The following is a 16,914-nucleotide window of genomic DNA, read 5'->3' on the forward strand; positions in this document are numbered from 1 at the left end:
TTCATGAATTTCTATTACTCCATTTTTTATGTTACATGTACTTTTGAAGTACACCATTACTCATGAGAATGATATCCTGGGACTGAGAGGTGTGTGTGCCTGGTTCTGCCTAGAGTATGCTGGTTAACTGAAATGCCCGGTCTTCAACTTCTTGCGGAATTCATGAAGATTTAGGGGGTCATTACAACATTGGCAGTAAAAGGTGCTTACCGCTGTGCAGAAGACCGCCAATACACCGCCGCGGCTGCGGAATTCCGCCACAGCTATTATGACCCACATATCCGAATCCGCCGAAATTCAGACACCCACACAAGTCCGCCACAACAAAGGTCAGTGATAAACTGGCGAAAACAAAACCTCCACTGTCACGCCAACAGAAACACGCCCATGCTATCACGACCCACGAATCCACGCGGCGGTCTTTCAACCGCGGTATTCCATTGGCTGTACACACTGCCGCGCTCAAAATACACACACATCTCCAAAACACCGCCACATTGGACAATTCAAAATACACACAATGACAGTGACAAAATGCGTTTTCAAATGTAATGCCAACATACCTATGTCACACATCACAAGTCCATGAAAGATGCAAGCAGATGACACACGTTGGTAACCACACCTGTGAAACTGTAATGGAATTGTACAACTCAGTTACCAAATACTGCTTCTAATTGACAGACAGGATAGACGTAGAAGTGTGAAAGTGAATGTAATAGTAAAAAATGTGTTCTCACCTGTGTGTCACTGGAAACATTGCTGTATGACTGACTCCCTGTTGTCTATGTCTTCTTCCTCATCTTCCTCCTCATCACTGTCCACAGGCTCCACAGCTGCCACAACACCATCATCTGGACCATCCTCCTGCAGAAAAGGCACCTGGCGTCGCAAAGCAAGATTGTGAAGTATCGAGCAGGCGATGATCATCTGGCACACCTTCCTTGGTGAGTAGACTAGGGAACCACCTGTCATATGGAGGCACCTGAACCTGGCCTTCAGGAGGCCGAAGGTACGTTCGATCACCCTCCTAGTCCGCCCATGGGCCTCATTGTAGCGTTCCTCTGCCCTGGTCCTGGGATTCCTCACTGGGGTCAATAGCCAGGAGAGGTTGGGGTAACCAGAGTCCCCTAATAGCCACACATGGTGCCTCTGTAGTTGACCCATCACATATGGGATGCTGCTATTCCGCAGGATGTAGGCGTCATGCACAGAGCCAGGGAACATAGCATTTACCTGGGAGATGTACTGGTCTGCCAAACATACCATCTGTACATTCATCGAATGATAACTCTTCCGGTTCCTGTACACCTTTTCTCTCCTGCGTGGGGGGACCAGAGCTACATGGGTCCCATCAATAGCACCTATGATGTTGGGGATATGTCCCAGGGCATAGAAGTCATCTTTAACTGTAGCCAAATCCTCCACCTGAGGGAAAACGATGTAGCTCCTTACGTATTTCAGCAGGGCAGACAACACTCTGGACAACACGTTGGAAAACATAGGCTGGGACATCCCTGATGCCATGGCCACTGTTGTTTGAAATGATCCACTTGCAAGGAAATGGAGCACTGATAGCACCTGCTCTTCAGGGGGTATTCCTGTGGTATGGCGGATTGGTGAGATCAGGTCTGGCTCCAACTGGGTACACAGTTCCTGGATTGTGGCACGGTCAAACCTGTAGGTGATGATCAAATGTCGCTCCTCCATTGTTAACAGGTCCACCAGCGGTCGGTACACCGGAGGATTCCGCCATCTCCTCAAATGTCCCAGCTGACGGTCCCTAAGAAGGACAACAGCGACCACAGAGTCAACAAATTCTAAAGGTATGTACCCACAGCTACACAAAACACGACACCAAATACAAAACTCTTCCTGTATGTGTGTTGAGTGTAGGCCTAGGTATGTGTGACGCTGTAGTAAATGAAGCCATGTGGGCCCCTGAAATGGCGGCTGCCTGACCTCTAAAGTGGGACATTGGGATGTGAGGTATATGCGCTGGCGTTGTACACCATCGCGGTAGGCGGTCGTAGACCGTGGCGCAATGCTGCATTGGTTTAACATTGGACCCTATGGGTCCCAGGAGCCAATGATGAAGTGCGTCGGCGGTGATGATACACACCGCCGCAGATGTCACCACTGCGGACGTGACCGCCATTTTCTATCTGTTCAATCACTCGATACCTGATCTTCGACAGGAGAGGACCTACACTGCCAGTGCTACTGTGACCTCGGTCTGGAAGAGACAATGGCTGCTGCATCTGGGGAAAGGGCCCCTGCCTTCACTGCTCAGGAGTTGGAGAAGCTAGTCGACGGGGTCCTTCCCCAGTACACGCTACTCTACGGTCCTCCAGACCAACAAGTAAGTACACAGGGAGCACATTGTATGGGCTATGCTGGGTGGAGAGGGCTGGGTGTCAGTAGGAAGGGGGCAGAGTTCTGCGACCATGAAGGAGTGTGAATGCATGTGCCACATGGCAAGGGTAGGGATGGGGGCCACTCACTTCGACGGTGCAGTTGGTAATGACTTCTCTTCTTCCCCTGTACATGTCATGTAGGTCAGCGCCCACCAGAAGAAGGACATTTGACGTGCCATCGCCAAGGACGTACGGATCCTGGGGGTCCACCAGAGACGGGGCACCCACTGCCGGAAAAGATGGGAGGACATTCGCCACTGGAGCAAGAAGACGGCGGAGGCTCAGCTGGGGATGGCCTCCCAACGTGGGAGGGGTGCCCGTCGCACCATAACCCCCCTGATGTTCCGGATCCTGGTGGTGGCCTACCCGGAGTTGGATGGGCGCTTGAGGGCATCACAGCAGACACAAGGGGGTGAGTAGACTCTCCTTCTGCGGACTTTGCGTGCAGTTGAGGGGTCTGGGTGGGGGAGGAGGGCTGTGGGTTTCCCTAGGCCAGGGCGCGTTACGTAGGCTAGGCCCCTTCGTAAGGCATGGCCCTGTGGCCCTCCACCCCACCTCTGTAGAGTGCCAAGTACAGGTATACATGCCCCTGTGTCATCTATGTGGACAGATGACACTCATAGCCATGTAGGCCATATCCCAGGAATTGCATCTGTAGAGGACAAGAGCAGGGCGTAGTGCAGGGGGCTGCTGTGTCTGTATTGTCCGCCAACGGTAGCGGTAAGCCATGCACTGTCTTTCTTCTGTCGTTCCCCCCCCCTTTTTGTGCTCTCCCTGTTCTTTTGTGCATCAGCATCATCAGGCGGAGGTACAGTGGCACCGGAGCACGAGGGAGCTGCATCCCACATGGCCATGGAGGGCCACACCACAGACTCTGAATACACCAGTGGGACGGAGGGCGAGGGGAGCTTCACGTCGGTCACCGGATCAGCAAACAGCGACACGGACTCGTCCGCCGATGGGAGCTCCCTTGTGGTGGCGGCACCATCTGTGCCCCCCACTTCTACAGGTACAGCCGCCACCCCCCCTACCAGCACCACCCTCCCAGCAGCCCCTCAGACTTCGCTCTGTGCCCGCTCACCCAGGAGGGTGGGCATCACCTTCGCCCCAGGCACCTCAGCCCCTGCCCCTGTCATCCCTGCTGCCCTCAGTGAGGAGGCCATTGACCTCCTCAGGTCACTCACTGTTGGGCAGTCTACCATTGTGAATGCCATCCAGGGTGTAGAAAGGGAGTTGCAACAAACTAATGCATTCCTGGAGGGCATTCATTCTGGTCAGGCTGCCCATCATCGAACCCTGCAATCTCTGGCCTCAGCACTGATGGCAGCCATTGTCCCTGTGTCTAGCCTCCCCCCTCCAACTTCCTCCACCCAGACCCAATCCCCTGTACCCCAGCCTATCCCAACCACACCATCAGACAAGCATGCACACACCTCAACACACAAAAGTAGCTCAGGCAAACATAGGCACCACACATCCCACAGGCACTCACACAAGCATCACCCACATACAGACACAGCAACATCCAGTGCCTCCACTGTGTCCCCCTCCTCGTCATCTCCCTCCTCCCTCCCAGTGTCATCTACACTCTCACCTGCATGCACTACATCTACAGGCACTAGGACTCGCACCAGAACACCCAGCACCACACCCTGCTCACCTGCACTCACCACCCCCACTACCATTTACACGTCCCCTGTGTCCACTCCCAGTGTGTCTGTGACGCCCCCTCCCAAAGTACACAAACGCGGGCACCCACACACCCAACATCCATCCACCTCACGACAGCTTCCAGTACCTGCACCTGCACCCAAATCATCTAAAGTGACACCTCCTACAACCACCTCCTCTTCCTCCACTCCCAGACCCCCTCCAGCTACCCGTCCAAGTGTTCGTCAGAAACTCTTCCTCAGCAACGTTGACCTCTTTCCCACCACCCCACCCCTCCAATTCATAGGTCCCGTAGTAGCACCTCAGCCAAAAAAAGTCTGGTACCAGTGGTGCGTGTTAAAGGTGTGTGGAGTGCACCGGCCACCAGGGCAGCCAGTGTGACACGGAGCCAAAGCACTGCCAGTCCACCCCCTGTAAAGCACCTTAAGTTGGAAAGTGGCCGACGGGAGAGGGTGAAGACTCCTGCCGGCAAAACAGCTCACAAGGGTCCCGGTAGGAGTGCCGAGTCAGCTGTGACTCCTCCCAAGGTGGTGAAGGGGCAGAAGAAGTCTCCAAAGTCTGGTAAGAGCAGCACGGCGGAGCAGGCCGCCATCCTCCCCGCCGGCCGGGATGCCACCGCCAGCACTGTCGTCACTGGTCCGGAGACCACCGCCAGAGTCAGTGCCCTGGAGGGCAGCACTGTTGTCACTGGTCCGGAGACCACCTCCAGAGTCAGTGCCCTGGAGGGCAGCAGTATCGTCACTGGTCCGGAGTCCACCGCCAGAGTCAGTGCACTGGAGGGCAGCAGTATCGTCACTGGTCCAGAGACCACCGCCAGAGTCAGTGCCCTGGAGGGCAGCAGTATCGTCACTGGTCCAGAGACCACCGCCAGCGTCAGTGACCTGGAGGGCCCCGGCAGCCACAGGCCCGCTGGGCACTGAGGGACCGTCATGCCACACACCGCTGCACAGGTCAGAGACAGCAAAGGCAAGCACCGCTGAACAGGGCAAAGACCGCCATGGTGAAGACCGCTGAACAGGGCAAAGCACCGCTGAACAGGGCAAAGACAGCAAAGGCAAGCACCGCTGAACAGGGCAAAGACCGCCATGGTGAAAACCGCTGAACAGGGCAAAGCACCGCTGAACAGGACAAAGACAGCAAAGGCAAGCACCGCTGAACAGGGCAAAGACCGCCATGGTGAAGACCGCTGAACAGGGCAAAGACCGCCAAATCAAGCATCGTTAGCCCATGTGCAGCTGGGACAGTGACGGAACTGGGACCGTCACGGGGATCGTGATGCACTCTGGGCACCATTCCCCCTCCAGAACCAGTGGAGACCTGCATCCAGTCTGACTGTCCTTCACAGGATGAAGCACTCTGGGCACCAGTCCCCCTCCAGAACCAGTAGAGACATCCATCCACTACCTCTGTCCTTCACAGGATGAAGCACTCTGGGCACCAGTCCCCCTCCTGAACCAGTGGAGACCTGCATCCACTTGAGAGACTGTTGCTTTGCACTCCCCAGGATGGTACAGTGGGCAAAACACCCACTGGAGAGACTTGAGAGACTGTGGCTTTGCACTCCCCAGGATGTAACAGTGGGCAAACCACCCACTGTAGAGACTTGAGAGACTGTGGCTTTGCACTCCCCAGGATACATCAATGGGAATGGAGCCCCGTCGTGTATCTGGCGTGGTGCTGTAATCCGGCTGAAGTGCCCCCCCTTCCCTTCCCCCTGAGGTGCCTGTTGTATTTTTATCTGATGCCCCTGCAGTGTTCTCTCCGTTTGTGGACAGGTATCTAGTGTGGGCCTCGCCCATGCATTTTGGGCCCAGTGGTCCACGGACATTGATATGTGCATACCTGCAGTACTAATCGTGATGTATGATTTTCGAATGTTTATATATATGTGCATATATTTGGTTACTGTATTTTGATACATTAAAATGTTTGAACTGATTTCCTTTTGTCTTTGCATTCTTCCGGGGGGGGTTGTGGGTTGTTACTGTGCTGTTTGGAAATGCATTGGTGTGTGTGTTGTAGTGGGTGAGGGTCGGGTTGGGGGTGGGGGTGTTGCATGTGTGTCCCCTTGACTTTTGCCTCCCCCTCCCCTATGTCGTAGGTGCAGTACTCACCGTTGTCTTCGGCGCCTACGTTGCTGGTGTTCGTAGAGGAGCAGGAAGACAAGCGCAGGGAGTATTTGTAGTTCGGGATCCATGGTGGCCTCCTTCCTCGTGGAGTGTGTTGAGGTGAGCATTTTCCAATTGTAAAAGCTGTTTCCGCTGTGTTTTTATCCACGGTGAATCCGCCCCGGAAAAGGTGGCGGATTGCCGGGTTGTGATACTGTGGGCGGTACATTGTCTTCCTCCTGTCTGTTGGCGGTGACCACCGTGCTGCTTGTCTGTACCGCCGTGGCGGTCGGAGTGTTAAAGTGGCTGTCTATGTTGGCGGTTTCCGCCACAGTCATAATTCCCTTTTTTTGTCTGCCGGCCTGTTTGCGTTATTACCGCCGCTTTAACACCGACCGCCAGGGTTGTAATGACCACTTAGTATGCTCACCTAGAGATCTCTTGTGATGTGCCTCAATACTTCTTGCAGTCCCTTTTCTACTTTATTGTCTACATGTGTCCCTTCAATGCCTTGATTCCATCATATGTATTGGCATTTTATTTGTTTGCAAAGAATAACCACAACATTTGCATAGTTACGATAATCTTGGGGAAAATATGCTCTGATAAAAGCCTTCCTGCAAGTAGTCATAGAAATCTAGCACAAGATTAATTCTATTAAAACATAGATCATTTTATGCAGAAGTTCAAGCAAATTCTGGTCACCATCCCTCAGGTCATGGGCTCTTGTCCCAAGCTGATAAACTGTATTCATAACATGGGCTTCAGATTTTAAGCTTCACTCGTGCTCACACCTCAGGTGAATGTTGCAGTATCTTCTAATCATTTTTATGCTTAGATAATGTGGAACATTTCTGCAGCACTTTTACATTAGGTCAGAACAGTAATAGAGATTGCTCTGAATGAGTTCTGAATTCATTACCTATGCTCACTATCCCTCTGCTATGCCAAATATGAACTCAAAATATGGACACCGTGTTAGAAATTGGGTTATCCGTTGAGAGGGGAGAGATACCCACTCAAAAAATAAATAAAATCCTTGAGGGGGTGAACCACAAATGTCACCAATTAAACCTGTGCTCAACCCACCAGTAGCTTGGCACAAAAGTAGTCAGGCTTGACTTAGATGCAATGTGTAAAATATGCAGCACTTAAACTGTGATAAACAGTGATAAAATAAGAACACAACACAGGAAAAACCCTACCAAATTTGGAAAACTAGAGTAAATTGTACTCCCACAGCATTATGACCCACAAATCACCGCAGAGGACATTCAACCACAGTAAACCATTGGCGGTACATACCGCCGCATTCAAAATACACACACACAAACAAAACAACACCACATTTGACAATTCAAAATACACACATCTGACACACATCCACACACCACATCCACACCACTATAAAACACACAACCACATCACCCCCAACCATTTACCACTACAAACAATTTACACCTGAGAGGAGACACGCCAGGAGCACCCACAGAACCAGAGCAACAGAACACCATCACTCATACAACATCCACGCACCTCACAGCACACACCCCAACACATCACCCCACACACCCTCACACACACCCTCACACTACACCCATGGCACCACAAAGACACCCCAGGTTCTCAGAGGAGTAGCTAAGGGTCATGATGGAGGAAATCATCCGGGTAGAGCCACAGCTTTTCAGATCACAGGTGCAGCAGACATCCATTGCAAGGAAGATGGAGCCATTGCGGAGAGTCGTCGACAGGGTCAACGCTGTGGGACAGCACCCCAGAACAAGGGATGACATCAGGAAGAGGTGGAACGACCTATGGGGGAAGGTGTGTTCCATGGTTGCAATACACCAGATAGCTGTACAGAGGACTGGTGGTGCACCCCCACCTCCTTCCCGACAACTAACAACATCGGGGCAGCAAGTCTTGGCGATCATGCATCCTGAGGGCCTGGCAGGAGTAGCAGGAGGACTGGACTCTGGAAAGTCAAATCTCTATTATCATCACCCCCTACCTTCATGACATCACATGCCCCTACCCCTACCTTTACCCCCATCACCCCACCACCTCACATACACCCCACCATCACAACCCACCCATCCCAGTAATCAGCACTGCATGCACCACCAATGCATGGACACCACTCACAGCCCTGCTTGGACACCCAGCACCACAGCATGCACACTAGTGACAATCACTTAGCCAAACCAATAACATCTCACACAACCCAAAGGTGCCTTGCTAATAACAACCATAGAAGGAAACATATCCATGCACAAGATGGCACATACTGATACACTAACACTGCATTTACATCCCCACAGGACTCCCACTCAACGTCACCAGAGAGGAGGTACCACCAACATCAAGCCCCCCCCCCAGAAGAGGCCCACAGTGATGCCAGCAGCTCTGCATGCATGGATCACGATGATCAACCTGGTCCATCAGGGACCTCTGGACAGTCGGTTACCCTGCCACAGTTCCAACCCACCACAGAGCCTCCCCCCTCGGGAAACACCAGCACAGCACCTACCCAGCGGGCCCATCCCTCTGTCCCCAGGACACGTCAATCAGCAGTGTGTCCACCACTACAGGGACCCCAGGCAACCCCACAAACAGGATGATCAGGGACCTGGGGTCAGTGGCAGTGGGCACATTGTTCAGGGGACAGAGGCACAGGACAACAGGGAAGCTGGGAGGACTGCTGTGCGACAGGGGGAGGATAGGCCCAGGAAACGACTCTCCACGAGGCACTCACCAACATCCTGGGAGCATACCACCATTCCTAGGAGACGATGGGCCAGATACTGGCCAAGTTGCAGGAGACCCAGCGGATGTAAGAGGGACAGTACCTGGGGATCAGAGTGGACCTGAGGGACATCCACACCACCCTGGTCACCATTGCAGGGGTGCTGGCAGACATGGCCAACACCATGAGGGAGACAGTGGCACACCAACGGGCCCCTGACACTAGCCAAACCGATGAACAGCCCTCCAACTCAGCTGACGCTAGTGGACAGGAGGCCCCACCACTTGATCAACAGGCCACCAGCACCCCTCCACCTGCAGAAGGGGAACCACCATGCAAAAGGTCCCTGCGATCCAGTCACAAGCCAGAGAACATTGCCAAGACCCCCGCCAGGAAATAAGACTCCCATGAATGTCACCCTTGTGTCCTACTCTGTCACTCTGTCCACCTTGAACTGCCATTGTTCCACTTCCTATGCCCCCTTGGACAGTGCACCTGTGATACCAATAGACTGGACCCTATCCTAGACTTTCCTCTATCATCAACCCTGCCCATTGCAATACCCCCTACACTTATTATCACATAAATAAACACCCTTTGGAACTAATACAAGTATGGAGTCTGTCAATTGATTGAAATATGTATTCAATTAACAAGCTGTAAACATTGCAATTCAAATGTACAGTTATATATACATAGGTATGACCTGTAGTGGGCAGCAGTAAACACACCAGGAGCAAGAGTGGGGCACAGATATCTGAAAATAGAGATGCCAAAGGGTACATTAAGTGGCCATAGAATTTGGAAAATCAGGCTGCCATGTACAATGTCCAACACAAAACTGCAATGGAAGGTGAAGTTACAGTGTCTTACCTGTGTGTCACTGGAAGTACGGTTGAATTATAGTTGTTCTGTTGTCCACATCCTCTTCCTCTGCCTCCTCGTCATCACTGCCCACAGGCTCCACGACTGCCACATGACCATCTCCAGCCTCATCCTCCTGCAGAAAAGGCACCTGGCGTCGCAAAGCCAGGTTGTGCAACATGCAACATGCAACAATGATCTGGCACACCTTCTTGGGTGAGTAGCACAGGGATCCACCTGTCAGATGCAGGCACCGGAATCTGGCCTTCAGGAGGCCAAAGGTGCGCTCAATGATCCTCCTTTTTCGCCCATGTGCCTCATTTTAATGTTCCTCTGCCCTTGTCCTGGCATTCCTCACTGGGGTCAGTAGCCATGAGAGGTTGGGGTAACCAGAGTCACCTGTAAATATAGAGGGATACCTGTTAGCCAGACACTCACCCTTAGGGCCAAAACCCACACCCATATACCAACAGACACTGGGTGGGGACCATGGGCTCACATATTAGCCACACCCTGTGCCTCAAGAGTTGAGACATCACATATGGAATGCTGCTATTCTGCAAAATAAAGGCATCATGCACAGACCCAGGATACTGTGCATTGACATCGGAGATGTACTGGTCTGCCAGGCACACTATCTGCACATTCAGAGGGTGAAAGCTCTTTCGATTCCTGAACACTTGTTCATTTCTCCAGGGGGGGGACAAAGGCAATATGTGTACCATCAATAGCACCAATGATGTTGGGGATATATCCCATTGCATAGAAGTCAGCCTTCACTGTGGCTAAATCCTCCACCTGGGAGAATACGATGTAGCTGCGCATGTGTTTCATCAGGGAATACAATACTATGACCAGCACATTTGAGAACATAGGCTGTGACATCCCTGCTGCCATGGCCAATGTCGCTTGGAATGTCCCACTTGTCAAGAAATGGAGCAATGACAGGACCTGCACAAGAGGGGAGATACCTGTGGGCTGGCGGATAGCTGAGATCAGGTCTGGCTCTAATTAGGCACACAGCTCTTGGATTGTGGCCCTATCAAGTCTACAGGTTAGGATAATGTGTCTATTCTCCATTGTCGCCAGGTCCACCAGGGGTCTGTACACGGGGGTATGTCTCCATCTCCTATTCATCCTCAGCCGTTGAACTCTAGGGTGAAAAACAGTGAGCAGATGGTCATATTCAAAGATATCCTCATATTCAAATGCCTTGCATTTTTTTACAGAAAGAGTATGTGAACATGTAGGTCCACTGATGTAACTATATCTGCTGTGATGCAGTTAGGTGCCATGGACTGTTCCCCCCTGATATGGCAGCCGCCTGACCTGTGAGGAGGGACAAGGGGAAATGAGGTAATTCAGCTGATGTTCTGCGCCGTTACGGGTGGCGGTTGACGACCGCCATGCAACACCTCATTGGTTATCATTGGGGCCTACAGGTTCCAGGAGCCAATGGGGATGTACGCCGACAGTGACGGTACGCACCGCCGTGGACGTGACCGCCATTTTCTATCTGTTCACTCACTTGCTATCTGACCTTCAACAGGAGAGGACCTACACTGCAAGTGCTGCTGTGACCTGTGTCTGGAAGCGACCATGACTCGAGTGTCTGGGGAAAGGGCCTCTACCATCACTTCCAAGGAGTTGGAGAGACTAGTGGATGGGGTCCTACCTCAGTACCCTTTATTTTCTGGTCCTCCAAACAAACAGGTGAGTACACTGTGAGCACGATGAGTGGGGCATGAATGTATGGATAGCTGTGTGTGTAAGCCTCGTGTGGGGGGGGGCTGAGGGTTCCTGGGAACAGTGCTGCATGTTTGGTGGGCACTGTCTGTGCGTAAGGGGAATGGGAGGCATATGGTGGGCCATGAGTGTAACAGTCCGGACGGTATGACCAGTACCTTTTGTATCTTTTTCTGTAGGTCAGCGCCCATCAGGAAAAGGGTATTTGGCATGCCATCACCAAGGAGGTGCGGACCCTGGGTGTCTTTGACAAGCGGAGCACCCACTGTCGCAAACGGTGGGAGGACCTGCGCCGCAGGGCAAGGAAGACGACAGAGGCCCAGCTGGGGATGGCCTCCCAATGAGGAAGGGGTACCTGTCATACCCTGACCCTCCTGATGTTCCGCATCCTGACGGGGTCCTATCCGGAGTTGGATGGGCACCTGAAGGCTTCTCAGCAGCCACAAGGGGGTGAGTACAGTTTCAGAATCATGAAGCTGCGCACGTTGAGGTGCTACCTAGGTGGGGGATGTGGTTCTGTGGATGCCCCTAGGCCAGGACGAACATGACAGGGTAGGTTCCATGATGGGCAGAGTCTGATGCACTCCAACCCCAATAATGCTAGTGGGCATCTACTATTGGGCAGGGTCCTATGGGTTTCAGGTGTGCTGCTAGTGGCGTTAGACATTGTACCCAATGGCCTGGTGACTAGCATTGTAACTGGTAGTGCATGGCCTAGTGCATATGGGTGTTCCCTTTGAGTCGGGTACGCCAACGGTGGTGTTGTTGCTGGCATTGACCAAGTGTATCCTCTGTCTCTTCCACCACCTTTTTGTTTTCTCACCCTTTCCTTGTGTGCATTAACATCTTCTGACGGAGGAGCAGAGGCACTGGCGACGGAGGGAGCTGCATCCCACATGGGCCTGGAGGCCGAATCTACCAATGGTGAGGGCACCAGTGGGACAGAGGGTGAGGGGGTCATCATGGCAGATACTGAAGGGGTCAGTTCTGACAGCGACACCTCCTCTGATGGAAGCTCCCTGGTGGTGGCGGACACCTCTGTGGCCACCCCAACTACAGGTACAGCCGCCACCCTCGTTCCAGCACCGACCTCCCAGCAGCCCCTCAGCGAGTTGCCCGTGCCCGCTCACCCAGGAGGGTGGGCATCTCCTTCGCCCCAGGCACCTCAGGCCCTGCCCCAGTTAGCCCTTTTGCCCTCAGGGAGGAGGCTATAGACCTCCTGAGATCCATCTCTGTTGGGCAGTCAACCATACTGAATGCAATCCAGGGTGTACCAGGTCATTTGCAACAAATGCATTCCTGGTGGGCATTCACTCTGGCGTGCGGCCCAACAGAGACCATTCCAGGCTCTGGCCAACTCACTGATGGCAGCCATTGTCCCTGTCTCTAGCCTCCCACCTCCAACTTCCTCTACCCACTCCCATTCCCCTCAACCCCAGACTATCCCAAGCACACCTTCAGACCAGCATGCACCCAAATCAATACACAGAAGTGGCTCAGGCAAACACAAGCACCACACTTCATTCCACAGGCACTCACACAAGCACCATCCAGATACAGACACACCAACATCCACTGCCTCCACTGTGTCCCCCTCCTCCTCCTCGTCCACCTCTCTCCCAGTAGCGTCTCCACTCACACCTGCATGCACTACATCCTCATCCACTACCTCCCTCACCAGCACGCCTATCACTACACGCCCCTCACTGGCAGTCACCACCCCCACATCCATGCACACATCCACTGTGTCTGTGCCCCTCCTCCCAAAGTACACAAACGCAAGCACTCAGACACCTGACAGCCTTCCACCTCACGACAGCTTCCAGCCCATGCACCTGCACTCAAACACAGTAGACAGACACCTCCTACAACCACTCCCTCTTCCTCCATTCCCAAACCCTTTTCCAGCCCCTGCCAGTGTGCCTGCACCACCTGCCAAGGGCTAGAAGGGGCCACCAGCCAGCAAGGGCAAGGAGACACCACCAGCGAGCAAGGGCAAGGAGGCACCGCCAGCTAGCAAGGGCAGGAAGGGAACAACAGCTGCCAAGGGCAATGTAAAAGGCACAGACGCCGCAGGCAGGATGAATCTGGTGCCTGGGGCAGGAGCAGCATCTGGGCAAACAACACCAGCCATAGCACTTCACCCGTCCGAGGCTGCAGGGGAACGGCTGAAGCCTCCCCCCACCACTGGCAGCACCGCGACCTGCACTGCCGCCCGCACTGCCACCAGCACTGCCACCTGCACCGCCACCTGCACCACTGCCAGCAGCACCACTGCCAGCAGCAGCAGCCACAGTGGGCAGCCGTCCGAGGCTGCAGGGGAAGGGCTGGAACCTCCCCCACCACTGACAGCACCATCGACAGCCCTGTAACTGCCACCACTGAGCAGCCGTCACCGTCGGTGAGCAGTGTGTAGTCGTGACTACATGGGCTGTAGTGCATCCTGGTCCCTGCAACAACTGTAGGTGTGACACCCAGGTAAGAGACTGTGACCTTGCACCATCCAGGATCTGCATCACAGGGCACAAATCCCCATCCAGAACCAGTGGAAGAAGGCATCCACTCACCCCCTCCTTGCAAGGATGAAGCACACTGGGCACTAGGGCCCCACCAGAACCAGTGGAAGAAGGCATCCACTCACCTCCTCCTTGCCAGGGTGAAGCACACTGGGCACAATGCCCCCTCCAGAACCAGTGGAGAAGCCATCCAATTGAAAGACTGAGGCCTTGCACTCTCCAGGACCAAGCAGTGGGCAAACCACCCACTTGAGGGACTGTGGCCTTGCACTCCCCAGGACCAAGCAGTGGGCAAACCACCCACTAGAAAGACTGTGGCTTTTCACTCCCCAGGACCAAGCAGTGGCCAAACCACCAACTAGAGAAACTGTGGCTTTACACTCCCCAGGACCAAGCAGAGGGCATGTAGCCCCTTCCAGGAGCAGTGGTGTTGTACCATCTTCCGGCTGAGGTGCTCCCCATTACCCTTCTCCCTGGGGTGCCTGTGTATCTTCGGCCTGATGCCCCAGCAGAGTTCTCTCAGTATTGAGGCAGGAGTCAAGTGTGGCCTTTGCCTAGGTGTTATGCCCTGTGGGCCACGGACATTTTGGACTGGGCAGTGTCCCTCCATTTGTATATATTGTAGGTACTGTTTTGTGCTTTAAGGACGTATTCATCTAAATTGTTATTATTACACTGACTTAACTCACATCCTTTTGTCCTTGCGTTATTCCTGAGGGTTACGGGGTGGATATGTAATGTTGTTGCATCTGTTTGTGTTTATGGTATTGGGGGTGGGGGTGTTGCATGTGTGTTTCACTCTCTTTTTCCTCCCACTCCCTTGTTTGCTAGGTGCGGTACTCACCATGGTTGTCTTCGCTCCTGTTCGTGTTCCTGGTGTAGGAGGAGGTAGACCAGCATGGGAAATATGTGCAACTCGGGCTCCATGGCATCGTGGTTCTTCCTTGAGTGTCGAGAGGTGAGTCGTTTCCCTTCTGTGTACTGTTTCCGCCGTGCTTTTGATGGCGTTGGTACAGCCCCAGAAAAGGTGTCGGATTGGCCTCTCATAATACAGTGGGCAGTACATTGTCTTCCGTCTGGCTGTTGGAGGTTACCGCCGCCGTGGTTGCTGCTACCGCCATGGTGGTCGGTGTGTTAAAGTGTCTGTCTGTGTTGGGGGTTTCCGCCGTGGTCATAATTCCATTTTATTTTACTGCCGGCCTGTTGGTGGTATTACTGCCGCTTTATCACTGACACCAGGGTTGTAATGAGGGCCAAAGTTATTATTTTTTAAATCCAAAGGCAGAAATAGCACCAAAAAGTGCAAAGCGCTACTCACAGGTATTTGGTTGCACTGGACAGTGTAGAAGCCACAAATTCAGGTTAACAGTGATGAAGCATAGGTCAGATATAAGGAAGAGGTTCATCATGGTGGAGAGTTTACCTTCCCTGAGTCCAAGTCCATTCAAGGAGTCTCAAGTGGAGCTTCATGTTGGCGGGAGCTGCAAGAAGATCATTGTCAGCGTGAGGATCATGTTGTCAGTGGTGCTTCATGTTGGTGGGAGACTATTTGGTAAGTTGTGCCAATAGAACTTTGTGTTGTCTGTCAATGCTGGGAAGAGTCATGATGAGCACCAAGCTTCTGGATTTTCATCTGTAATTGAAGTCTTGAGAAAGAGGATGTTAGAAATGGGGTCTTTGGTTGGCAGTCAGGTTACCCCCCTTGTCGAAGGAAGGACCCTCACTCTAGTCAGGGTATAGGAGAATCACCCTTAGTTAATCCCTGCTCACCCACTTGGTAGCTTGGCACAAGCATGCAGGCTTAACTTCAAAGTCTAGGTGTAAAGTATTTGTACCAACACACACAGTGACAAAGAGAAAACACTACAAAATGACACACCACAGGTTTATAAAAATACAAATTCTTTATCTATACAAAACAAGACCAAAACATCAAAAATCCACCATACACATGTCAAATTAGGAATTAAAAAGAAAAAAGAGCCTCAAATCCTTGAGAAAACAGTAAAAACAGTCAAAATAATGTTAGCTTTGAAAAGTATCTGGGTAGCGTCAAAATAACACGCCCGGGCGAGTGTGCATCGGAAAAGGTTAGCGATGCGTTGATTTCTCACACGCAAGCGAGACCGTGCATTGTTTCTCCTTCTTCGGTCAGATTGGCGTGCATCATTCTTCCTCTCTGTAGGAGAGCGGTGTGTCGATCCAGGCAAGCACTCGGGTCCGGGTGAGCTTTGCGTAATTTTTCTATGCCCAGTGAGGTTTGCGTCGAAAATCCTGCCGCACGGTATGAGCAAAAACACACAATGTGGGTTGCAATGTTATCAGCCGCCGTCAGCAGGTGTTGCGCATCGTTTCCCCAGCTGCGTGCGTCAATCTTCTAGCCGTGATGCAGGTGGAGCACCGATTTCAGCCGCAAAGCTGGCAGAGCATCGTTTCTCAGCTGCATCTCTGAAGGTGCACCAAAATGTTCCCCGCACGGTGGACTGTGCGTGGCTCTTCAGTCTTGGTCTGCCAGCTTCACCCTCCAAGGCCCCAGGAACTGGATAGGACATCACTTGGCTGGGCATGAGTCTCAGCAGAGAGTCCAGGTGCTGGAAGGAGAAATCTTTGATGGCCCTGAGACTTCAACAACAGGAGGCAAGCTCGGGACAAGCCCTTGGAGATTTCTTCACATGCAGGAATGCACAACAAAGTCCAGTCCTGGTGCACAGGCAGAAGAAGCAACTGCAGGATAGCTACAAAAAGCACAGTCACAGGCAGGGCAGCACTTCTCCTCAGCTCTTCAGCTCTTCTCCAGGAAGAGGTTCTTGTTGATGTCCAGAAGTGATCTAAAGTATGTGGTTTTG

Source organism: Pleurodeles waltl, chromosome 4_1 (genome assembly GCF_031143425.1).
Source record: "Pleurodeles waltl isolate 20211129_DDA chromosome 4_1, aPleWal1.hap1.20221129, whole genome shotgun sequence".
NCBI classification, from domain to species: domain Eukaryota; kingdom Metazoa; phylum Chordata; class Amphibia; order Caudata; family Salamandridae; genus Pleurodeles; species Pleurodeles waltl.